This window comes from Opisthocomus hoazin, chromosome Z (genome assembly GCF_030867145.1).
Source record: "Opisthocomus hoazin isolate bOpiHoa1 chromosome Z, bOpiHoa1.hap1, whole genome shotgun sequence".
Classification (NCBI taxonomy): domain Eukaryota; kingdom Metazoa; phylum Chordata; class Aves; order Opisthocomiformes; family Opisthocomidae; genus Opisthocomus; species Opisthocomus hoazin.
In genome coordinates, this window is record NC_134454.1 from 37,200,812 (window position 1) to 37,227,920 (window position 27,109).

Genomic DNA, 27,109 nt, shown 5'->3' on the forward strand with positions numbered 1-27,109 from the left:
AGGCCAAGGCTCACCTGGAATTGAAGCTGGCAAGGGATGTCAAAAACAACAAGAAGGGCTTCTTAAACTACATCAGCAGTAAAAGGAAGGCTAGGGACAATGTGGGGCCACTGCTGAATGAGGTGGGTGTCCTGGTGACGGAGGATGCGGAGAAGGCAGAGCTACTGAATGCCTTCTTTGCTTCAGTCTTCAGTGCCAAGGCAGGCCCGCAGAAATCCCAGGCCCCGGAGGTAAGAGAAGCAGCCCACAGAGAGGATGACTTTCCCTTGGTCGAGAAGGACTGCGTGAATGATCGCTTAAGCGATCTGAACGCCCACAAATCCATGGGCTCTGACGGAATGCACCCATGAGTGCTGAGGGAGCTGGCGGATGTCATTGCTGAGCCACTCTCCATCATCTTTGAGAGGTCCTGGAGGACAGGAGAGGTGCCCGAGGAATGGAGAAAGGCCAATGTCAGTCCAGTCTTCAAAAAGGGCAAGAAGGAGGACCCAGGGAACTACAGGCCAGTCAGCCTCACCTCCATCCCGGGAAAAATGATGGAGCAGTGTATCCTGGAGGTCATCATCAAGCAAGGGGAGGAAAAGAAAGTTATCAGGAGTAGTCAGCATGGATTCACCAAGGGGAAATCATGCCTGACCAATGTAATAGCTTTCTACGATGGCACGACTGGCTGGGTAGATGAGGGGAGAACGGTGGATGTTGTCTACCTCAACTTCAGCAAGGCTTTAGACACTGTCTCCCATAATATCCTCCTAGGGAAGCTGACGAAGTGTGGGCTGGATGAGTAGTCAGTGAGGTGGACTGAGAACTGGCTGAATGGCAGAACTCAGAGGGTTGTCATCAGCAGCACAGAGTCTAGTTGGAGGCCTGTAACTAGTGATGACCCCCAGGGGTCAGTACTCAGCCCAGTCTTGTTTAACTTCTTCATCAACGACCTGGATGAAGAGTTAGAATGTACCCTCAGCAAGTTTGCTGATGACACCAAACTGGGAGGAGTGGTAGACACACCGGAAGGCTGTGCTGCCATTCAGCGTGACCTGGACAGGCTGAAAAGTTGGACAGAGAGGAACCTGATGAAGTTCAACAAAGGCAAGTTCAGGGTGCTGCACCTAGGGAGGAACAACCCCATGCATCAGTACAGGCTTGGGACACAGCTGGAGAGCAGCTCTGTGGAGAGGGACCTGAGAGTGCTGGTGAACGACAGGTTGACGATGAGCCAGCAGTGAGCCCTGGCTACCAAGAAGGCCAATGGCATCCTGGGATGCATTAGGAGACAAGTGGCCAGCAGGTCGAGGAAGGTTCTCCTTCCCCTCTACACTGCACTAGTGAGGCCTCATCTGGAGTACTCTGTCCAGTTCTGGGCTCCCCAGTTCAAGAAATATGAAGAGCTATTGGAGAGACTCCAGGAGAGGGCTATGAGTACTGTGAGGGGACTGGAGCATGTCTCCTACGAGGAGAGGCTGAGGGAGCTGGGCTTGTTCAGCCTGAAGAAGAGAAGGCTGCAAGGGGACATAATAAATGCTTATAAATATCTGAAGGGTGGGTATCAGGAGGATGGGGCCAAACTCTTTTCAGTGGTGCCCAGCGACAGGACAAGGGGCAATGGGCACAAACTGAAGCATAGGAAGTTCCGTCTGAACTTGAGGAAGAACTTCTTCCCTCTGAGGATGACGGAGCACTGGAACAGGCTGCCCAGGGAGGTTGTGGATTCTCCTTCTCTGGAGATATTCAAGACCCGCCTGGACAAGGTCCTGTGCAGCCTGCTGTAGGCGACCCTGCATTGGCAGTGGGTTTGGACTAGACGACCCACAGAGATCCCTTCTAATCCCTACCATTCTGTGATTCTGTGATTCTTTTTTTGAGTGCAGAGGTGAGCTGTTGCTTGTAACATTTTGCGTGTCTGCTTTCTAAGATGCATGACTTTTTTTCATAAAGCGGAGTTCTATAATAATGACCTATTTTTTACCATCTTTTGTCTTCTCTGGAAGAAATTCATCCAGGCATGGGAGAACTTCGCAAATACTAGTGTAGTACACACATTCATGTATTTCCTCTGAAAAGAAAGCAGTCAGAGCCCAACACTTGCAAAAATGATCTATGCACCAGCTTCGTATGCTGCATATCTGCGCAGGAAAAGAAAAAGTGGAATGGTGCAGGGCATGGGATTTCAGTGAGTGCTTGTCTGTTGCAAGGAAAGACCCAGGCTCTGAGGGCAGAGTAGCCTCCTTGAACCAACAGCAAAGACCAACCTAGACCCAGTCCCATAGTCTTTATAAAGGTTGCACGGACTGAAGGCACTTTCAGATCCTCTGAAAGTTACAGCTTTTCTAACGGTGTAGTTCATTCTTCTGTTTGAAACCTTCTAATATTCCTTTGATACAAAAGACTGTTTGTTTCTGTTTTGTTCTCTGTTGTCTCTGAATATACAAGATGCTCAATATAGAAGGCACTTTACCTGTGAAATTAAGGCCTTCAGAGAACATGCTGATACACTTAAAAATTGTGCTGCAGAAACATAACCAGAAATCTACACAATGTAGAAAATATATATGTTTACCAACACTAAAAAATTAAGTAACGTGCAAGTGTTAAGAATAAGGTTGCAAAGATGAAGCCCAACAAAGTATGTTAAAGGTCAAAAAGTTCTCAGAGATTCTATACTAATATATCACAGATAGTTTATCATGGTGAGAAGACAAAGAGAACTGAAGAAAGTAATCCTCTTCCCTGTATCATCTTCTGATTCTTTCACTGCACCAAATAATAGATTATTTTTCTCTATAGTGTATTTTTCATCTATGTATATGTAAATTAACATTTGGTGCTACCAAGTATGAAATTCTAAATTCCATTTATAGTTTTAACAACTTCACTGGAGTTATGCAAGCAAATAACCTGTTTTAAATCTATTTTATCCAATTTGATCAAGGAATTACCATAAAAGGATGAGATAGAATATTATTGCAGATCTAGCTTGCAAATCTCATTAAAGCAATGCACATCTGTGTCTACTTCTCTTTCTGAACAAAATAGCTGAGTGTTACACATACATAGCCAAGAATTTGAATAGGATTTATTTTCCCAAAGATAAAAGAGACTTCTGAAAAATCTCACTCAATACACTGATGCCTACCCTCATGACAAGTGATGGTCAAAAAGTAAAAAGGAGTACTCTTTTTAATGGACTCCCAAAACCTCTTAAAAATTTGTCCACTAACATTCAGTTCCAACAAAGTAGAGTTATGGCCTCAGCACCTTTACCGATCAGTTTATTTTTCCTCAGTATCAAGAAGAGAGTGGTCCCTTCCTGATTTAAAGCCTATGGCCAAACCGTTACTCATCCCACTGGACACCTTTCCCATGAGTGACCATGTTGATAATTCTATCCAATATATTATGAGGTTTTCTGTATCATCCAAAGATTTTCAATTTTCCTGTACATCAAGACATAAAAGAAGCAGAAAGGGACTCCAAAACCAAATTCTGAAACATTCTAGTTTGCACTGACACAGCCCAATTTTGCACACCTAATTAAAATGAATGTTCTGTTTGCTTCAGGGGGAAATTGATCTAAGCAAACACAGAAAGAAAACGATCAAAGTTCCTAGGCAGAAGACAAGACTGAAAGTGTTTTCCCTACCAATATGTTCAAAGTATTCTTTTTGTTCCCTTCTCTCATTTGACTGTTAAATGCTAGTCAATAATCTATGAAGCAGTAGGTTTTATACTCTGAGACCCAGTAGGACTGTGATCTCCAGCTGTGGAACATCAGAAGACAACAAATAACTATAGAAGAAAAAAAAAAAAAAAGATAAAAATGATGCCATAATCGTTTCCTTAAATTTTTGAAGCTTGGATTATGAAGGAAAAACTCCTAAGATATAATTCACTGAAAACCAAACATGTTTTGTAGTATTTAATAGGTGGCTGGATTTGATTAATACTTCTATGTGTGTTATTTTAAATGCATTTCTAAAATACATTTTAAAGCTATGCAGTCTTAACTGGTATTTTAGGGAAGTATCATGACTGTTATTTGTAGTGCTGCTGTAGATGCTCAAAGAGCCATCATTTTTCTAAAGAGATTAATATATTATATTGCTTTAAAATGCACTCTATATTGCCATACTATCCCAGAGCAGTATTAATACTTTTCATTGACCTTGACAACTAGTTTCAACAAAATATACTACCATAAACAAGATTTCTATATACTTCATCATTCTGGGTTTTGTTGGTGAAATGCGGTTAACTGATTTTATATGTGTAATGCAGTAGGTAGGAAACTGCAGTGTCTTGCTGCTTTTTTGTTGTTTATTCTTATTTTTTTATTATTATTATCATCCACAGACTTGAAAAATGTGCTATTCATCTCCACTATCCATTTCCACCAGAAAAGCATGAAAAATGCATAATTTAAGCTGTGCCATATCAGTCTTTAAAACACTTATAAAACCAAGAAATGCACAACGAAGTAAATGTAATTTTTCTTGAATGTAATCACTTGTTCAGTTCTTCTGGTACAATCCAGTGTGTGATATCTGACACACGAGGAGTACATCTGAATTGAAATGCTTATTATCCATTCCCATGTATAATTAATTATGTGCTTTTCTTGCTACAGCTTTATGTTGCTCAGCACAGTACCTAATAAAGATATAATTGTTTAGCAATGAGACTTAATGAATACAAAAATTCAATATTTTCTTGTCTCTGTGTACTACATTTTTCCTTTCGTTGCCAATATTTCTCAGCTAATTATCTTCTCCATAACATTCTGGAGGAAAACTTCTTTAGGCAGTTTTAAAGCATATCAGTACACAGAAGCACAGCTGCACTCAAGTTTTACTCTTCCTTCTTGGCCTAAGACCTTTTCTGATATGGTCAACATAGTACAGAATCACAGAATCACAGAATCACAGAATCACAGAATCACAGAATAGTAGGGGTTGGAAGGGACCTCTGTGGGTCATCTAGCCCAACCTTCCTGCCGAAGCAGGGTCACCTACAGCAGGCTGCACAGGACCCCGTCCAGGTGGGTCTTGAATATCTCCAGAGAAGGAGACTCCACAGTCTCCCTGGGCAGCCTGTTCCAGTGCTCCGTCACCCTCAGAGGGAAGAAGTTCTTCCTCATGTTCAGACGGAACTTCCTATGCTTCAGTTTGTGCCCATTGCCCCTTGTCCTGTCACTGGGCACCACTGAAAAGAGCTTGGCCCCATCCTCCTGACACCCACCCTTCAGATATTTATAAGCCTTTATTAGGTCCCCTCGCAGCCTTCTCTTCTTCAGGCTGAACAAGCCCAGCTCTCTCAGCCTCTCCTTGTAGGGGAGATGTTCCAGTCCCCTCACCATCCTTGTAGCCCTCCCCTGGACTCTCTCCAGTAGCTCTTCATCTTTCTTGAACTCTGGGGAGCCCAGAACTGGTCAGAGTACTCTAGATGTGGCCTCACCAGGGCAGTGTAGAGGGGAAGGAGAACCTCCCTCATCCTGCTGGCCACACTCTTCTTGATGCACCCCAGGATCCCATTGGCTTTCTTGGCAGCCAGGGCACACTGCTGGCTCATGGTTAACCTGTCGTCCACCAGCACACCCAGGTCCCTCTCCGCAGAGCTGCTCTCCAGCAGGTCCACACCAAGTCTGTACTGATGCATGGGGTTGTTTCTCCCCAGGTGCAGGACCCTGCATTTGCTTTTGTACATGCAACACTGTCAGAACGTTGAAAATGTTTCACTGCTGATCTACCACTTATGTGTATCACATGAGTAAAAGTGAGTAAGGCAAAGTATTACATGGATAAAATAGCCAAGACAATTAATTACCTCTCAGAAGCCATAAACCTTCACAAAATCAGAAAGTAGCATTCTGATAGTGGTAAACACAATGGAGAAATGACTACAGTTACTTTTGACCACTGTGGCCTAATAAAGAAGCAAAAGAAATTAAAAAAAAATTTTAATAAACAGGAACTGCAGGCACAGTGCATTGTTACCTGAATTTCAAAGTAGCAATATTCTTATTAGCAAGCAAAGAGTGAGTGTCATCCGCATAATATCACAGAAGATATCTCTTTTGCAGAACTTGCAAATAAATGGGGGAATGGCTCTAAACTCTAAATGGCTCTAAACTTTAAATGGCTCTAAACTGAAGAGGGCAGATTTAGATTAGATATTAGAAAGAAATTCTTCACCATGAGAGTGGTGAGGCACAGGCAGAGGTTGCCCAGAGAAGCTGTGGATGTCCCCTCCCTGGAAGTGTTCAAGGCCAGGCTGGATGGAGGTCTGAGCAACCTGGTCTGGTAGAAGATGTCCCTGCTCATGGCAGGGGGGTTGGAACCAGATGATCTTTAAGGTACCTTGCAATGCTTACCATTCTATGATTCATGTTGGACGGTGAGAACATTGCATGATGTATATTCGTTTTATCAGTATTACTGTGGATATTTTCTTCTTCTTTTTCCATTCTGTTAAACTCTTTTTATCATAACTCATGAGTTTTACCTCTTCCTTCTGATTCTACTCTCCATCCCACCCGGGAGGGAGAAGGAGTGAGAGAGCAACTGCGCGGTTCTTCATTGCCAGCTGGGGCTAAACCACAACAGTAGGGAAGAAACACACAAAAAAAAAATTCAACAGTAATCACAAAAGCAAACTCTCGAACGAGTACCTGTGAAACAGGACAGATTAAAATTTCCCATTTCTTATTCTATTTCTGTCAGAAAAAAAAATTTTAAATTGCCAGTATAAGAAAAGCACACCTCTTTAAATCCAACTACACTAACTGTTATGGTCATTAGTGTATTTTGTTTGTTATTTGTTACCTCTTTTAAAATAAATAGTATTAAATTTTATGTATTTTTTTTCCTCGTAATATTAGCAATATCTCCAAGGCAATATTGCCACTCATCAAAGGTATATGATTTTACCTTCAATTAATAGTTCTGTCTTTATTAATAATTTTTCCATGAAAAACAGAGAAGTTCTGTTGCCTTTTCAAAGGTGAGGAATTTCAAGATGATGTAGATTATAAGGGGTGTCATTCACTGCAAGCAAGATCTATGCTTTGGTGGGAAATGCTTCCCTGCCTTATTGTTCGTTCTTTACTTTGGTGTCAAATCTCCTGAAACTGTTGAAGAAGAAGCAATTAGACTTCCCTGAGAAGACATGTTGTCCAAGTATTTCACAACATTTAAAGCATTTCTCCCATAAACATTCCTGCAATTTCAAGAACCATGACAGGTGAAAGGCTAACAAATTTCTCTTTCTCCTGAACTTCCTCAGTCTTCCAAAATTTACAAGTTTTATGTAGCTTTTTTGTGGAAACATACAAGCATTAAACAGCTACATTTATGCCTCTGCATTCTATACTGAGCCTTGATGTGAGAGCGTTTTGCTCAAGGTTCACTGGAGTCAAAGATTCTCCAGCTCTATAATCCCAAATTAAAATATTTGATCCTTTCAGAATAAGATGTATTAAAAATTATGTTACTCAATATAGGAGTAAGAATTAAAAAATGTAAATATTTTTCTATTGATGGCCATTTTGTGTTAAGAAGTTGAGATGTAGTAGAGAAGACTTTAGACTCTAAATTTTCTCAGAGAAATTGTCTGAACTATTCTCTTTTAGAAAGCAATTTTATTTTGCAAAGGAATAAAGATTTCACTCACATGCTGTATCAGGTGACTATCTTCTTGAAGAAGTATCTCAAATCAGAACAGTAATTACAGAGTCACTCTAGAACTGCTTGGTGAAGTAACCATCCAAACTGCACAAAAATTTAATTATTCTTAGTATTTTTTTGGAGTACAGCAGAATGAATAATCATTAATAACTCTAAGCAGGTATGGCTGCTGTTTCATGCTTATCTTATGATTCCTCTAATTGTTTTAAACGTTCTTATGAGGAAAAAATCAAGCAGCACACAGCTATATCAAATGAGTCACTTCAGGATTAGTATTTAAACTCTGAATTCTGAATTTGCCTGCTTATTCTTTCCCCTTCTGGTCTAGTGGCCAGTGACTGATATATATTCAATATTTTTCAAACAATGTAGAAACTTTGAGACAGATGCTGAGCATGTGTAATTAAGGATAACTCCACTGGTTTACTCCCTGCTAAGTTGCACTTGCTTAGACAGAAGATGAATCTGATTAAACTAATTTAAGAATTCATAGTTTTGGGCTCTGTGTGTCATCTTGGTTATTCATGCACTAGCTTACACAGATATAAAACTCACATTAGCAGTTCTCAAAACATTTTTGAACCCTTAGTCAATTTCCTTGTTTAAGTACAATCCAAACCATTTTGAATGGGATAGCAGTATGACAAGCAGAAGACAGTTCACTAAACCATGGTTAATTTTAAGAGGAAATATTGGAGGCTGTTTAAGGCAAATTTGAAATTTAAGAATGTTCTATTCTTCTGCTATCAATTTTTATCTAAATGTAGTAGTTTAACATTACTACCACACATCCCACCCTGATTTCTCTTCTTTCTCTTGCAGAGGACTGGTCTCATTATACATTTTTTATATTAAAAAAAACCCGCACTTAGTGACGGCTGTGGTCAAAGTGGTACAGTTAAATAGTAGATTATGCACTTATTAAGATGTAAAATAACTCTTTTATGTGCAGAAAGTGCAGTGTGAATAATAAACTTCCAGTAAATTAGTTTAAAGAGAATATGAAAGTAGAATCATTGTTTAGTTTATGAGTTATAATCAGTTCAAATTGGTCAGTTTCAAAGGGGGTAAACAGGTTTTCTGATGTTGTCCATACAATATTAAACCTGTATTGTATCACCGATTAGAGTTCCCCTGACGGCTTTCTACGTATGATACACTCAGGTCACTCTGACATTGGATTTGGCACTGCTAGTTCCTTCATGCTACTATCCAGGCTGCACGTCACCCCATCTTCATACTGTGCAGCAGCAACAAATAACTCTTGCATGGAAGATGCCTGCTAATGGACCACACACCTTATTGTAGACACTTAGAACCACTTGGAAGAAGGACACTGCTATGAAAGCGACCAGTTCAGCCTGTAACAGCTCCACAAACACCGTGAAATTGGCCCCTTTCAATACTTAGCTCTCACATGCTGAATTAGAGATGTTCTCACCAGATGAGAGGAGAAGCAGAGTTTGGAATCTCATGCCTGTAATCTTATAAAAATGCTCCCCTTGGAGAAGCAACACAGCCAGATCTTTTAATTGGGATTAGCACACCGAATCAGGGAGTAACATTAGTAATTAAATATTGGTTTAATCCATGAAATTTGAATACAGGTTTTGAACAGATGTAGGTCCTCCACCTGAGTGGGGTTAACCCCCACTATCAGTACAGGCTGGAGCTGAAGGGATTGAGAACAGCCCTGCCGAGAAGGACTTCAGGGTAATTGATGGATGAAAAGCTCAACATGAGCCAGCAATGTGTGCTCGCAGCCCAGAAAGCCAACCATATCCTGGGCTGCATCAAAACAAGCACAGCCACTTTGTCAAGAGAGGGGATCCTTCCACTGTGTTCTGGTGAGATCTCACCTGGAATCATGCATCCAGCTCTGGAGCCCTCAGCACAGGAAGGACATGGACCTGTTGGATTGGGTCCAGAGGAGGGCCACAAAATTGACGCGAGTGATGGAACACCTCTCCTCTGAGGACAGGCTGAGAGAGCTGGGGTTGTTCAGCCTGGAGAAGAGAAGGCTGCAGGGAGACCTATTGCAGCCTTTCAGTACTTAAAGGGGACCTATAGGAAAGAGGTGGGCAGTCTTTTTAGCAAGGCCTGTTGTGACAGGACAAGGAGTAATGGCTTTAAACTAAGGGAGGGTAGGTTTAGACTAAGTATAAGGAAGAGATTTTTTGCCATAGGGGTGGTGAAACACTGGAACAGATTGTCCAGAGAGGCATGCTGCCCAGCTAAGTCTTTTCCCTGTCATTGCTACTTCTATTACAAAAGTAGCATTACAAGTGAGGATTTAATTGATATGAAATTCTGGTTCAGGTGAGCAAAAATAGAAATCCAAGGCAGTTTATACTGTTACTTATGATGTCATTATAAGCCACATATCCGCAGAGTACGTTTTTCAACAACCCTCACAGTATGATTTTAAAAGGTATGATAGTATAAAATGAACAGTCATCCTGCTGTCACAGAATGGCAGAGACTGGAAGACACCTTTCAACACCATCTAGTCAGACCCTCCTTGCCTAGAGCAGGGTCACATGGAGCAGGTTGCCCAGGACAGTGCCCAGTTAGGTTGTGAGTATTTCCACGGACAGAGACTCTACAACGTCTCTCGGTAAACCGTGACAGTGTTTGATCATGCAGTAAAAAAATTTTCCTCTCTTTAAGCTTGTGGCCATTGCCTCTTGTCTTGTCACTGGGCACTGTTGAGAAAAAGTCTAGCTCCATCTTCTTTATTCCTCCATCAAGTATTTATACACATGGATAAAATTCCTCTGAGTCTTTTCTTGTCCAGGCTGAACAACCCGTTTTCTCAGGCTCTCCTAATTTTTCTAAAGGTTCCTTGACCTTTAAATGTTAATCCACCAAGGTCCTTCTTGCTCCACATTTCTCCTGTAGTCTCAGGGCCCTGAGACTGTTAAAGGCTGGCCTTACAGTCAGTCTTCTCAGCAAAGACTGAGGCAAACTCAGGCTGCCCAGTGAAATGGTGGAGTCACCACCCACAGAGGTGTTCAAAAACTATGTAGATGTGGCACTTCAGGACTTGGTTCAGCAGGTAGAGTGGTGATGGCTTGACAGTTGGACATAATGATCTTAGAGGTCTTTTCCAACCTTAATGATTCTATGATTCTATTAAATAAGATATTAAATTTATTCTGCTCCAGAAATTCCTGTTTTGAGAGAAAGATATGTTTCCTTCAGTGGACAAGTCTGTTTTCCATATGCTGCTTCCTCCCTCTTTTCCCAACTATTCATACATTCCAGGAATAGTTTACAATACTATAAAATTAAAGAGATCATGCATTTAACTAGTTAATGTTTAAGGTAATTGTATATTTTTGTCAATTCAATATTCATTGTCGGTAACAAAGACAAACAAGGAACAGAATTATAAAATCAAAGAAGTTTCTTGTTGTTTAAATTAGATATTCTTCGATTTATAAAGAGAAGATTATTTTTTATTTTGACTGGGCAAATTATATTGTTGAAATACAGGAAACAATAGTTGAGCATTCAAATCACACCTATGATTTGAGAAGGATCATGATCAGGCTGTCCATGCTGTTCAAGTTTACATTGGTGTTGATAAGTGCACTGTTCTCCACCTGTACTTATTTGTGTGTCTGACCATGTGTGTGGTTTTTGTATGTGTGGGTATGCCTGTTGGGAACCAGCCTCATTACTGCTTCACTGGGACAGGGAACTGCAGAAGTCCTCTATATATCAGCCCAGGACAGCAGGAACCTACCTGGATCCTGAAGCCCAATATATGCAGCTAAAACTAACACGGTTTATTTATTTTCACAGTTGAAATGAAACTTTAATGGTTTCAAAAGTCTTTAGGATTCACCCTGATGACATTTTGTAAGGTATAGAGAGATAAGTAACCCTCATGATTGAAAGTTTGTTGTTTCTTTTTTTAAACCAGAACATGATCTTAGAAGCAAGGGAGAGTCTGTCTCCTCTGCCTTCAGCATTCCTGTATGGTGAACACAAGGGAGAGAAGACTGAGGATGCTTGTTTGGTTGTAAAAACTTTGTTTCTCAGTTTACCAGGGCTCCTATTTTCTTCCCATTCAAATCACCTACAGATGTAATTCTTAGCATGTATTTGCGTTTTCAGCAGCACGGACACAGCTTGTGGTGCAAGTGAGACAAAGTTTATTTTGCAAGCAGTGCTTTATACGTCTTTACCTGTGTCCTGAGTTCGGCCAGGACAGGGTTAATTTTCACCAGAACCCAGGAAAGGGCACAGCCGGGTGGGCTGACCCAACCCCAACCTGGCCAAACAGAGCAGGGTATTCCATACCATGTGCCGTCATGCTGGGTTCCGGTGGCGGGGGGGGCGGCGCGGCGGAAAGTCACTTGCGGCTCAGGAGCGTGTGGCGCTGGACCGGTCCAGGAGAACACCTCTGTGGGGTCATGCGGTTTGTTCTGTGTATTCCCCTTATCTGTATCATTGTTGTTGCTGTTCCCTTTGTTTGCTGTTCTGTTAAACTGCCCTTATCCCGACCCACCATTTTTCTGCCTGTTTCCTTCCATTCTTCTCCGCACTGAGGCGGGGGGAGGGGCGGCCGCGTGGTGCTTCTGTTGCCGGCGGCAGCCAAAACCAAAACATTTAAATTGGCGCCCAAGCGTGGGGCGGGGATAACGGCAGGGCTAAGCAGTGTGTGTTAAAACAGCTTTCTTAGATTTTGTTATAATTTGTTGTACGTATTTACTGTGTTAGTTAAACAGTCGCCGGTAAAAATGTTTCTGTCTTTGATCAGATGGTTGTGGTTTTTGAATCTGTACTTGCTGTATCTGTTCATTGCCATGCTGTTCATTACCTTGGGGACAAGGACCAGCATGATGATTTTGCTGTACTGTATGATATCGACTTGTGATATGATAACATCACTGTGCATGAAATTAGGTTTGTATTTGCATACAGCACTAAGATCATTTCTGTACCTCGGATTCTATGTATTAGTATTTGTTAATAATCAAACCCAGCCTGTGGGGAAAACCGGAGGGGGTACCTTCCCCCACTCTTTCACCCTCCCTCTCTCCTTCAGGCTGGTCCTAATGGCTTTTGAGAATTTCGAGTACCCGTGGGATGATCAGGGCAGCACTCTCCTTTTTTTATGCCTCCTGAATGGGCTTGAGGTTTTATTTAGGGTTAAGCAAGCAGTTAAGAACATCATGCAGAGACCTGCTCCGGGGCCAGATATCTGTGAGTGGCTGGGTGTGTGGGACAGCATGGGCACATACCGAGGGCAGTGGGCACCACCGGTGTTTTTTAAACTCACCCCTGAACAAGTGCAGGATCCGGACAAACTAGTAAAGTATCTGCAAAAAGTGTGCTGCCACCCTGGGAACTCCAGAGAGACACAAATCACCGCAACGTGCTGGGGTCTGGCCCACGCATACCAAGCCCTCTTCAACACTGTTCAGTGCCTTAAAGGGGAAAGGGGGGGAAATGAAGCGGCAGACACTGCGACTGGTGCTGCTCCCCCAGCCAGCCCTGCAGCCCATCCAGCCCAGCAGGCAGTCACAGACCTTCCTACCGGCACCACGGCTGACGCTGCCACAGGTGCAGGGTCTGCCCTGGTTTCCCCGGCAGGCACAGCAGCTGCTCCAGCCCCAGTTCCAGCTGCAGACATGGCGGCTGAGCCCAATGACGAACCTGTGCCAGTTGCAGTTGCCCCTGTAAAACTAAAGAAAGACACAAAGAGAGCAGATCTCTCCAGGAGGGATGACAATGAGCCAGGGTCATTGCGGGAGATAGAGACAGAGATCATCACCCGGTCCCTGCCCCTGGGGGAGCTGCGAGACATGCGGAAAGTTTGTAGCCGCCACCCAGGCGAGCACATTGTCACCTGGCTGCTGCGGTGCTGGGATAACAGGGCCAGCAGCTTGGAGTCAGAGGGCAAGGAAGCCAAGCAGCTGGGATCCCTGGCCAGGGATGGGGGCATTGAAAAGGCCATTGTGAGAAAGGAACAAGTCCTCAGCCTCTGGAGGAGACTTCTCTCAGGTGTGAGGGAGAGGTACCCCTTCAGTGACAATTTTGTATGCTATCCTGGCACATGGACCAATGTGGAGAGGGGTATTCAGTACTTGAGGGAATTAGCTGTGCGGGAGCTGGTTTACTATGAACCAGACGATGAGCAGGTACCCACAGACCCAGATGAAGTCCAGTGCTCACAATCCATGTGGAGGAATTTGTGCGGAGTGCACCATCCTCGTGTGCCAACTGACTGGCAATAGTAGACTGGAAAGGTAAAGAGGCACAAACAGTGGATGAAGTAGCTGTCAGATTGTGGCAATACGAGGAAAGTCTCTCTTCCTTTTGTCTCAGCTGTGGAGAAACTGGTCAAGCAACTAGAGAAGAATATGTCCTCCTCCCCACCTGTACGGGCCAGTGTCTCAGCTATTAGGGGTAAGCGTTTCTCTGCGCAGGAGAGAGAATACAGAGGCTATACACCCCGGGGCACCCTGTGGTTTTACCTGCGTGATCACGCAGAGGACATGAGGAAGTGGGATGGACAACCCACCTCAAATCTAGAGGCAAGAGTGCGTGAGTTGCGAGGTAAAACAATCACCAAAGGGGATTCTGTTAGGAAAAATGCCGCTTCAGTTTCCAGCAACCAGCTCTCCAGACCATGTAGACAGTTTGATCTTGATTCCGATCCTCTGGAGGAGACCTCCAAGTCATTTTTACAGCAGGTGAGCAGCAAATTCTCTGATCAGGATTAGAGGGGCCCTGCCTCCAGCCAGGTGGAGGAAAGGGACAACCGTGTTTACTGGACGGTGTGGATTCGGTGGCCTGGCATGTCAGATCCACAAGAGTACAAAGCTCTAGTGGACACTGGTGCACAGTGTACTTTAATGCCATCAGATTTCAAAGGGTCAGAGTCTATTTGCATTTCGGGAGTGACAGGGGTGTCCCAAGAGCTGAGTGTACTGGAGGCTGAAGTGAGCCTCACTGGGCAGGAGTGGCAGAAGTACCCCATTGTAACTGGCCCCGAGGCTCTGTGCATCCTTGGGATAGACTATCTTAGGAGAAGGTATTTCAAGGACCCAAAAGGGTACCGGTGGGCTTTTGGCATAGCTGCTGTGGAGACAGAAGAAATTAAACAGATGTCCATTTGGTGTGGTCTCTCGGAGGATCCTTCCGTTGTGGGGTTGCTGAGGGTTGAAGAACAACAGGTGCCAATCGCAACCGCAACGGTGCACCGGCGACAGTATCATACCAACCGAGACTCCCTTACCCCCATTCATCAGCTGATCCACCAGCTGGACAGTCAAGGAGTGATCACCAAAACTCGCTCACCCTTTAATAGTCCCATATGGCCAGTGAGAAAATCTAGTGGAGAGTGGAGACTGACAATAGACTACCGTGGCCTGAATGAAGTCACACCACCACTGAGTGCTGCCGTGCCAGACATGTTAGAACTTCAATATCAGCTGGAGTCAAAGGCAGCCAAGTGGTATGCGACAACTGACATTGCTAATGCATTCTTCTCCATCCCTTTGGCAGCAGAGTGCAGGCCACAGTTTGCTTTCACCTGGAGGGGCATCCAGTACACCTGGAATCGACTGCCCCAGGGGTGGAAACACAGTCCCACCATTTGCCATGGACTAATCCAGACTGCACTGGAAAAGGGTGAAGCTCCAGAACATCTGCAGTACATCGATGACATCATTGTATGGGGTGACACAGCGGAGGAAGTTTTTGAGAAAGGGGAGAAAATAGTTCAGATCCTTCTGAAAGCCGGTTTCGCCATTAAGCGAAGTAAAGTCAAGGGACCTGCGCAAGAGATCCAGTTTTTGGGAATAAAATGGCAGGATGGGCGCCGTCAAATCCCAATGGATGTCATCAACAAAATAGCAGCTATGTCCCCACCAACCAGTGAAAAGGAAGCACAGGCCTTCTTAGGTTTTTGGAGGATGCATGTCCCAAAGTACAGCCAAGTTGTAAGTCCTCTGTACCACGTGACCCGGAAGAAGAATGATTTTGGATTGTGCCCTGAGCAACGACAGGCATTTGAACAAATTAAACGGGAGATAGTTAATGCCGTAGCCCTTGGTCCAGTCCGGTCAGGGCAAGATGTTAAAAACATGCTCTACACTGCAGCCGGGGAGAATGGCCCAACCTGGAGTCTCTGGCAGAAAGCACCAGGGGAGACTCGAGGTCGACCCCTGGGGTTTTGGAGCCAGGGATACAAAGGATCCGAGGCCCGCTATATTCCCACTGAAGAAGAGATTCTGGCAGCATATGAAGGCGTTTGAGCTGCTTCAGAAGTGGTTGGCACTGAAGCACAGCTCCTCCTAGCAGCACGACTGCCGGTCCTGGGCTGGATGTTCAAAGAGAGGGTCCCCTCTACGCATCATGCCACCGATGCTACGTGAAGTAAGTGAGTCGCGCTGATCACCCAGAGTGCCCGAATGGGAAACCCCAGTCGCCCAGGAATTCTGGAGGTAATCATGGACAGGCCAGAGGCAAAGATTTTGGAGCATCACCAGAGGAGGAGGTGACACATGCTGAAGAGGCTCCACTGTATAACCAGCTGCCAGAAGATAAGAAACAGTATGCCCTGTTCACGGATGGGTACTGTCGCATTGTGGGAAAGCAGTGGAGGTGGAAGGCTGCTGTATACAGCCCTACATGACAAGTCGCAGAAACTGCCGAGGGAGAAGGTGAGTCCAGCCAGTTTGCAGAGGTGAAAGCCATCCAGCTGGCTTTAGACATTGCCAGTCAACAGAAGTGGCCAGTGCTCTATCTTTACAACGAATCCTGGATGGTGGCCAATGTCTTGTGGGGGTGGTTGCAGCAATGGAAGAAGAACAACTGGCAGTGCACAGGCAAACCTATCTGGGCTGCCCCATTGTGGCAAGATATTGCTGCCTGGCTAGAGCAGTTGGCTGTAAAAGTCCGTCACGTGGACGCCCACGTCCCTAGGAGTCGGGCCACTGAGGAACATCAAAACAACCACCAGGTAGATCAGGCTGCTAAGATTGAAGTGGCTCAGGTGGATCTGGACTGGCAACATAAGGGTGGACACCTCGGGCCACCAAGGAAGAGACGCGACATACAGATGTGCTTGTGACTGAGGGGTGGACTTGACCATGGACACCATCGCACAGATTATCCATGAATGTGAAACATGCACTGCAATCAAGCAAGCCAAGCGGGTAAAGCCTCAGTGATATGGAGGACAATGGCTAAAATATAAATACGGGGAGGCTTGGCAGATTGACTACATCACACTGCCACAAACCCGCCAAGGCAAGCACTATGTGCTCACAATGGTGGAGGCCACCACCGGATGGCTGGAAACCTACCCTGTGCCGCATGCCACTGCCCGGAATACCATCCTGGGCCTTGAAAAACAAGTCCTGTGGCGACATGGCACTCCCGAAAGAACTGAGTCGGACAACGGGACTCACTTTCCTAACAGCCTCTTAGACACCTGGGCCAAAGAATATGGTATTGAGTGGGTGTATCACACCCCGTACCATGCACCAGCCTCTGGAAAGATCGAGTGGTACAATGGGCTGCTAAAAACCACTTTGAGGGCAATAGGGGGTTTGACTTTCAAAAACTGGGATATCCATTTAGCAAAGGCCACCTGGTTGGTTAACACCAGAGGATCCACCAACCAGGCTGGTCCTGCCCAGTCAAAACCTCAGCGCCCCGTAGAAGGGGATAAAGTCCCTGTAGTGCACATGCGGAACATGTTAGGGAAGACAGTTTGGGTTAGTCCTGCCTTGGGCAAAGGCAAGCCCATCCGCAGGATTTCTTTTGCTCAAGGACCTGGGAGTACCGGGTGGGTAATGCAGAAGGATGTGGAAGTCCGATGTGCACCTCATGGGAATTTGATTTTGGGTGAGAATAGTCCATAAATAAATAAATTGTATAAAGTTAATTGTTAAACAAGCCTGTCACTGTCTGTTATCACTGTTATAATTGTTATATGTTATACCAGTAGTAGCATAGTAAGAATCGTCCAGATTAAAAAACAATGGACTTTTTGATGAAAACCTAGCAGAGCACAGCGATGATGGAACTGGACCTGGTTTTCAACAACTGGCACCCAGCAACTTCATCAAGATCAGCATCTCCTGCAGACTGTGAACTCCGGATGCAACAAGTGACCGCCCATTACCACACATCACCTCTCCTGCCACGGAAGACCATTACGACAGATGGAGCCCAAAGTCATGGATTAAAGCAACTCAACGGACACTTTAGAGTGATGATCTGTAGACTAAGGAAATGATATCTGGAGACAGGAGAAGTGGTGGTGATCAACTGGACAATGGGGGACCTGGGCATGACGTAGATGGTATGGAATAAGGCGTGGATAATGTCCTGGTTTCGGCCAGGACAGGGTTAATTTTCACCAGAACCCAGGAAGGGGCACAGCCGGGTGGGCTGACCCAGCCCCAGCCTGGCCAAACAGAGCAGGGTATTCCATACCATGTGCCGTCATGCTGGGTTCCGGTGGGGGGGGGGGGGGGGTGGCGGAAACTCACTCACGGTTTGGGAGTAGGCGGTGGCGATCATGGAGAGCGGCTCTCCAGGTTGTGTGGTTTGTGTTGGGTTTTCTCCTTATCTGTATCATTGTTGTTACTGTTCCTTTTGTTTGCTGTTCTGTTAAACTGCCCTTACCCGGACCCACCAGTTTTCTGCCTGTTTGTTTCCATTCTCCTACGAACCGCGGCGGGGGGAGGGGTGGCCGTGTGGCACTTTTGTTGCTGGCGGCAACCGAAACGAAAACAACCTGGATGTTAGTTCCCTGGGAACTTTCTGTCCCGATAAGGCAGCTATTTGCGCGAGGTTCTCTATTCTACTTCTGTCCAGTCCGTAGCCATATCACACACCAGGTCAACCAATGAAGCTGCTGATCACACTCTGTCCATGTGCTGGCTGACAGTACACAACTGCTGTTTTTTTAACTGCTGATCATGTACTCGGCTCCTTCAGCACATTCACAAGTCATGTTTGCTTCGGCATTTTTCTCTCCTGTTTATTAGAGCAGTCTGCTTTTGTCCCCTTCCTGTACAGAATGCACAGGATTTGTGTACTTGATACCCGACAAAACACTATAGGAGTGCAGTTCAGGCTGTAGTTCTGTCCTCTCTGAGCCTGGCGGGCTGGTCCATCCTGCCCAGTGCACTGTCTCGGGCCCTGTGCATGCTCTGATCTCATGCTGTGACTCTTTCCCTGTCAATTCCCATGATCTCTGGAATTTTTTCTCCCATCCATGTATCCATGGCTTCCTGAGGGCAGGAGCAATCTTTCTGCTACTTTGAGGAAATTCATCTGACATAGTCCTCTCAAAGCACTTTACCATCTGTAAACAGGCCACGCTGGTGGCCGTGCTAAAGTCAAGGTATATGACAAGCATTGTTCATTCTGTATCCACAGTTAGTCATCTCATCACAGGGAACAATCATGCTGGTCAGGCAAGATTTGCCTTTGGTAAAGCCAGGCTGGCTGTTCCTAGCAGTTTCTTCATGGGGTAGGAAACGGCTTTCAGCAGGATTTGTTCCATCCCCTCTCCAAATGCTGAGGAGAGGCTGACATGCTTGTAGCCAAGAGGTTCCTTCTCCTTGCCCTACTCTGAGGATAAGCGCAATGGTTCTCTTTCTCCAGTAAACAGGAAATTTCCCCAGTTGCCACTACATTTCAAAGGCACCCCCACAGTGACACCAGACAGCTTGCTCAGCACCCTTGAGTACATCCCAAGTGGTGCCACGGACTTAAGAGTGTGCCAGTGGATAAAGTGCTCTCTACTTCAACCCCACTTTCCTGTGGGTACTGCCTCACTCACACAGACTCTGTGAGCAGGCTCAGAGACATGGGTGCCTGAGGGTGGATCTTATCAGTGAAAAAGACATTGAGTACCTCAGCATTTCTCAAAGTCACTTGTCAGTAGGGGCCCTCTCCCAGTCAGTAACAGTCCTATGTTTTCCTCTGTCTTTACTTTTGCTACTTACAGATACCTGTCTTGTTGACCTCCCTTGCTAGTTTCAGCTTCAGATGAACTTTGGATTTTTGGCACTGGGAGATGCACAAGACATTGCTGTCTGTCCTGGGTTCGGCCAGAACAGGGTTAATATTCACCGGAATCCAGGAAGGGGCACAGCTGGGTGGGTTGACCCAACCTGGCAAAACAGAGCCGGGTATTCCATACCATGTGCCGTCATGCTGAGTTCCAGTGGGGGAGCAGGGAGGCAGGAAGTCTGTCGCGGCTTGGGAGCGTGCGGTGGCGGCGGGCGGTGAGAGCGGCTCTCTCTGTGTTCTGCTGTTTTGTTTTGTGTATTCTCCTTATCTGTATCATTGTTGTTACTGTTCCCTTTGTTTGCTGTTCTGTTAAACTGCCCTTATCCCGACCCACCAGTTTCTGCCTGTTTCTTTCTATTCTCCTCAGGACCCCAGCAGGAGGAGGGATGGCCGCATGGCCCTTTTGTTGCCGGCCGCAGATAAACTATAGCGCTGTATTTGGCCACTTAAAGGAATATACATTTCCCACTTCCACCTCTGTACTCTGTTTTTTTGTCTGATCCCGTAGCTTTCTTCCACTTTTTACTGATTTTTCTACTCAGTGGAATGGATTGTCCTTATGCTGTAGTAGTCGACCTTATCTGCCTGCCATAACAGTTTACACAGAATCCTGTCAAATAGACTCACAAACAAGATGAAGCTGTCTGTCCTTTACCACATACCCCTTTTCCTACCCCAGACCAGTTGCTGGTAGGTGGAATTCCTACTGCAGTTGTAAGGGGTTTCAAGTTTGTTAGCAGAAGTAATCTCCAAGATGAATTAATAATAACACCTCTGAAGTGAGTCACCATCACATTTTTACTTTAAGTTATAAATCTTCAAAACTCTAAAGCCACCTGCATTTTTTGCTTCTAACTTCAAACTCGTCTACTTGTAGAAAATTTAACCAGATAAAAAAGCCTGTGTTTAGTGACAAATACTCCTGATGTAGCAGACAAAAGTGAGAGCTTATTGCTGGAGATAACTCTACAGTATTTTCTAAAAATGTAAATGATATAGATGTTTCACTTCAGATTTTAGAAATAACAAAAGATATCATAGGCATGATTTTCAAACATTAGCTGCTCAAAAGGGCAGTTCCAGCTCCAAGGCCAATCTCATTAGTTAGAAACCAAATGAACAATAAGATGAAGGTTCATCCCTACAATTTTAATGAGAGGTCAATAGAGGGCCAACTCAATTTCCTACAGCCTCTGCTCAATGGCATTTGTTAGTGATATCTGCCCTTGTTTAAGCTTGAATTCAGTTATTTCAAGCATTAATGTTGTTCTGACATCAGGGAGCAAATCCATTAGAGACAAGTATTTTAATTTCACTAAGATAATCTTATAATTCAGAGACATACTGCTTTCTCAAGTTACATGACTCCATGTAACTCCAAACTCTCAGTGTCTGAATTGATACAGAAATATTAGCTTTACTGTTTTCAGCCTTGAGCTGTGCAAAAGAACAAAATTTTCTGAAAATTTTAATGGTTTTCTGTACGTGACATATAATATGTAACAGGTCTTTAAAAAGATTTAAGTGACCAAAATTGGAATATAGCTCTGGGAATTAGTACATATCCATCCCAGTTGTGGAATCTGAATTTCTAGACCAAAACCCAAACCAAACCATCTGCTTCATTGCATTGTCAGCAAAGTGGCATTTATTCCCTTAACATTACTCAAAAAGATATTTCATCATCTGTGTCCCCTGAGAGTCAATTCTAGCAGGTATTGTTTTGCCTGAAGAAGTCAAAACTGGCAGTGAGCTTCCTAACTTCTCTTTTTATGTAATAGCCTTCTAACTTGCCTAATCAAAGGTGTCAGAACACCAAAAACAAAGTGCCCAAGGAAACTCTTGACTTACTGCATGTCTGTTAACACACTGTCTTAAACCATTGCTCTTAGTCAGGGGAAGAAATGGTTATTGAAGCTGTCCCACACCAGAAGTCTGAAAATGACAAAACTGCATTTTGGTGCCTGATCTGAAGTTTACAAAGTATTAACTATTAAACCCATTTGTAAACTGGTTTTTACTATATTCCCAAACTTAAAGAAATGCATAAAGTTTCCTTCTACTTTAAAAAGTGAAGAGAGATCCAGCATTAAAATACATGGTTTTCAAATCACGTCAGAGAAACTGGAAGAATTAAAAGGGAGATCAGTGTTTACGTTCACCTGATTGAGTTTTTCAAAGCAGTCTTCTGACACTGCCATCATTTTATGACAAATTGCATGGCAAGTAATCGGATAGCAAGAAACTTGTATAGGAACAATGAGAAGTGAGACAGAAGTTGAAAAGAAGGGATATTTTAAGAAAATACAACAATTACACAGATATGAGGAAAAGAAAGACTTCAGCTAGGAAGGCAAAAATGCTAAAAGGAATAAGAAATAGAAGCAAGACATGAAGCAAAGGAGAAATGAGAAAAGAGAGAGAACAGATAATCTGTACTCGTTATTACCTGTCACTAAACAACAAAAATACTGTCTCTGTAACAGAAGAAGTGCAAAAGAAGAATATGGTAGTAAGGAAATAAGCCAGAGGGACGATGTTAATAAAGAGAACGACTAAATGCAGGTATGATAGACTAAGACACAGTAACATAATTTCTAGTTAAAACAAACCTTTCTGTGAGTAACAAATTCATTTTTCATAGAACATTCATTATCTAATTCTCCTCCACTTCCTAGTAGGTGAAATTCCTGGCCCACCAAAATATCAGCTAGAAGAAGAAAAGATACTTGCAATAAAATAACTAAAGCCTGTTAACACACAAATGAAACATTCAATTCCTGAGTCACAAAGGTCTTATAATGGTACCTCAGAGGATTTTGTAGTGCTCTACTTATGAATGTTTTAATTGACATTGATTTTACAGTTACTAGAGTGTCAGAAATCAGGGTGAAGCAGAGACAGAAAACGGTTCACTTTGCCTTGTCTGCCCAGGAGCACTGCGGGAAGAGAGTTAAAAGGCCATGTTTTCCTATAGACAACACTGGAAACTGACACCAGTGGATGATGGGTGGGGCTGGCTCTTGTAAGAACACCTTTGAGGTACACAATACCTTTCTAATGTTAGGTTACAAATACTCCTGTGCTCAGGGTTAAGCATAAAGCAGTACTTGGTTGGGTGCTTTTGTATTAAAGTTGTTGTCCTGGAATTCCAGAAGCCTAAACTTATTTGCTCTGAATCACCATAAATGCTTTACCTGAAGTTTCTGGTCCTCAATTCCTGATCTGTAAAATGACACTTCCTTCCTTCCTTCCCTCCTTCCTTCATTCCTTCCTTCACTCCTTCATCTTTGTTTGGTGGCTTCCTTTGTTGTTTCCATTTCTTCATCTAAAGTTTCTGCAACTGTGTGACTTTATCACTCCAGCAGAGGCCTCAGTTGTGTAACTGAACAAACAATAATAATGACAAGGGGCCATTTCCGTCCCTGTCTCAAAATAAACGGTTGCAGGTGCATCTGCCTGCCTTAAAGTGTGTCTGCTCTCAGCTGCAAGGATCAAGGTTGTATCCGCTTGGGGTCATAAGCCCATTATAACTGATTAATGGAGCACTCGTCAGAACAAGGACACTGTGAATGCTATGTTACAGAGTAGTTATATTAACCTTCTGAAAGCCTTCCAAGCTGCACATTAACAGTTGACTAATAACAAACGACAAGCTTACAGGAAAAACATCTTTTCTCCATCAGGCCAGAATGAAAAGCAGCTATCAAAAAGAAAGAAGAAAGAAAAAGTACACTACCTTATTATACCTTTTAGAGCATACCAATTTCACAGCACCTGAAACCTGGCAAGCAGCTGAGATAGATGGTCAAAATCATAAGGGAAAGTAAGATGGAAGATACTTACAATGCCTTTCTTTAATCCACTTCTTTTAAATCAAGGCTCAAGAAACATTTAAAGGAAACTGATGAAAAGAAGGAGCTGGAGGAAGAACAACAGTGTGCTGAGAGATATACTTCTCTTCTGCTATCCAGAATCACCATCTCCCTGCTTCACAAAAACAGAAAAGAAAAAAAAATGGTTCTTGTTGTTTCTGGGTAGACTGTCATTTTAGTCTAAGTTCAGAAAAGAAAGCAAAACAAAGATGTACACTCCAAGAGAAACTGTAAATCAGGCTACTGAATTATGTGCTGTTCTAGGAGTAGCAAGCTCATTTAGGAGAATACTGTCCCTTGACTAGCATGCCTTCCTTCATTGCTTTGCCAACACAATCATCACATTCCTTTTCACTGGTTTACTTCTGCCATACTGATCGAGGCTGCGTGAATTTGGGAAGATCTGCACATGTGGCCAAACCAACCGGTCTGGGAAGACAGCAATCTTCGTTGTCACCTGCGTTAAACATTTTCCTGGCTCAGGAACACTGGGTGCACTTTTCTGAATTACAGTTCCTCTTCTGTTTCCTTGTTATTCTCATAAAGACAAATGCAAGTTTACAATTCTGACAGCCACAAAGAACACTCTCCTAATATGCTCAGTTAAGTTAGCCAGCAAGCAGAGAAATGATGAGGCAAAGCCTCTCTCCCTGCATTACTTTGTGTAAAGTACAAAGGCTGAGAACAAATTTGCTTTAGGTTTAAACTCTAAGTATCCAACATGTCAAGGGCAGATTATTTTTTCAGAAAAATCACAGGCAGACAGAGTATAAAAGTAGTAATAGATTCCTAGCCTTTAATTTGATATCAGTTTCATTTATCTCACTTGCACTTGGCTTCAGGAAGTTTCTTTTGTGTTATTCTCTGAAAACCAGAAAAGAGCATGTTCTTCATGTCCCTAATCTGTCATAGTACAGAGTGATCTTGATACCCTGTTCCCTGCTTAATCTTATTAACATATTAGGTACAGTCTTTGTAATGCTTGTTTTAGAACTTCTTAGCATTTTGCATTCAATAGAACTCTTTAGAGGATATAAAATATTTAATATGAAATGACTTAAAAAAAAGGAAAAAAAAAAGGAAAAAGGAGAGGTCAGTGGTTTTAGTTACTCCTTCTGACAATGTTCACTGATTGTTCACATCAACTCTGGGATCTGAGTCTGTAAAATCAGTTCAAAACCTACAGCAAACTACTTTTGAGTGTTAACTTCCGGATTTCCCAAAACAGAGGAAGAAGTAGCACTGACCTTGTCTGCACCTTTGCAGCATTGCAATGATAGGTAAGAAATTGCTGATACACAATTCTGCAGAGCTGTGCAAAGTAGGGAATTGCTATTAAGTGCATGCAACAACACACTGGAAAGAATACAGTCTGAGCTTGGGAGTTCCAGCCTGTGCTTATCTGAATTAAATGTCTAAATGGATGGTAAGTGAGCAGAATCAAGATTTTCCTGTTATCATCCTTCCTTGTTGATTTTCAGCTTGATAGTGCCATCTTCGCTATTTTGGGAAATATTTGTAGGTCTGTGTAGTGGATTTGAATATAATTGAAAAAAGTTTCCTGCAGTCACACATAGGTCAGAGCACTAGGGGAACACAGGTAGGTTGTTCTATCCTTTATTGTATGCATGTGATTTTTTCCCTCTTTTAGGAGAATTCATTAAATATTGAATACTGTTTATTCCTTTGGCTTCTCATTAATGACAGAGGACAATGTAGCTCTATTTTTTTGTACTATGCAAATTTTCCCATTTTCATTTGTTTTCCAAGAAGTTATGATTTTCAGGAAGTTGTTAAAAAATATCAACGGAGTTTCAATGCTGGCTTTTACTTGGTTTTTTTTCCTTTTTGTCATGCTTCAGAGATTGAAGAGAAAAATGTTGGTCTGACCAGCAACTGATTTGACATCATTTTTAATTACATAAACTATAATGGTCATTCTTTGCACAGTAGTAATTTCTGTGGCAGGTATACATTGTATTTGCCCTTAAGGTCATCCCATCACAAAAGGAGTCTAGCTCATTTTTCAAAAGAATACAAAATGAACTAGTCATATCCATTCTTCTGCTTACCGTACACACTTACTGGTTATCTCAGAGGTCAGTCTAAGGTGTCTTACAACTTGTCTGTCACAGACTATTTGAAGCACACATCTACAGGGCAAAATGGAGCGTTTTTAATAAAACTCCTGAGCACTTAATTCCAGCACATGGAAAATACGATATGAGAGATGCACAAACTCATTGAAGTTCTAGAAGGAATAGAGACTGTTTTGATAAAAAGACAGTGGTTTTTGGTGGTAATGAATATATGCCTCATGTTTTCATTCATATATTTTGACTCTCTGTGTCTCTTAGAAGCTTTCTACTTCTACTAAAACCCTTCAAAAAGTCAAAAGAAATTTTGCTTCCCATTGTATGTAAACAGAAGGAAATTTGGCCTAATTATCACTCTTATCTCCTAATCAAAAAAGGAAATGTTAGGAAAAAGTTGCAGAAACAGAACAGCTTCACAGGAGATTTAATTTCATAGAAATTGCTAGCTAGTTCTTATGATATACTATCTGAGAGATGTGAAGTTATCAGTGGATAGTAACCTCCATCTGTTCCTTCAAAAATATTAAATGACTTGGCATTTTAAAACTTTCTGTATTAATGAGACATGCTAAAAAGTACTTGTAGAACAAACTCCATCGCATATTTATCTCTAAAATTAGTTCATTTCTACCACTTCCCTCAGAAACAAATATGGTCTATCCATTGAGATTAAGAATATGTGTTGCTTGCTCCTCATTTACCCAGACACCCTATGCAGTGCAAATATAACACAATGTGAAAGCTACTTGTCAACAATGGGCAAAGCTAGAGGATTAAAGCCAACCTTTTAAGAACTGGTCAGGAAAAAGGGGACAGTGGAGGAGTCCTCTTAAAAACTTGATAAACAAACAAGGATTGTGATACTATGTAAAAAAACTCTTGTGGATTTCATTCCTCTAAAATATTATGAATGCCAAAAAAAAAAGTTTTTCTTTCTGTAGTCAGTGCAACCCTACACCAATCGCTGTTTAGAGGAAAGTATCTTGTAGTGGCATGACCCAGTTTTGATGGCTGAGGGTGAAATCGGAACTTTGGTCCTTGACATGAGGGATTTTATTTCAAGAGACTTTCTTTTCTAATAAGAAAATCTGTTCTCCTGTCTCTGGGTGAGAAGGTAAAAAATGCTTACATGATTAGTAAGTGAAGTTATTTATCAATGTGCTGCAGATAAAATCATCTCTTCCATCTTATTACAGTATAAGGTGTTACTCATTTTCTTCTAGTATTTACATTCTGGTCATTTGCATTACTTTCTCCGGTTTCTTATTCACTTTTTTCTTTCTATTTATTACTATCTTCAGAGTAAGTCGATGATAACAGTTTTTTCTTACTGTTTACCTGTAATTTCTTCTTACTTAAGGCTTCTTTGAACAAGTTGTTTTGCTTTCTGAGAGCCTTTTGT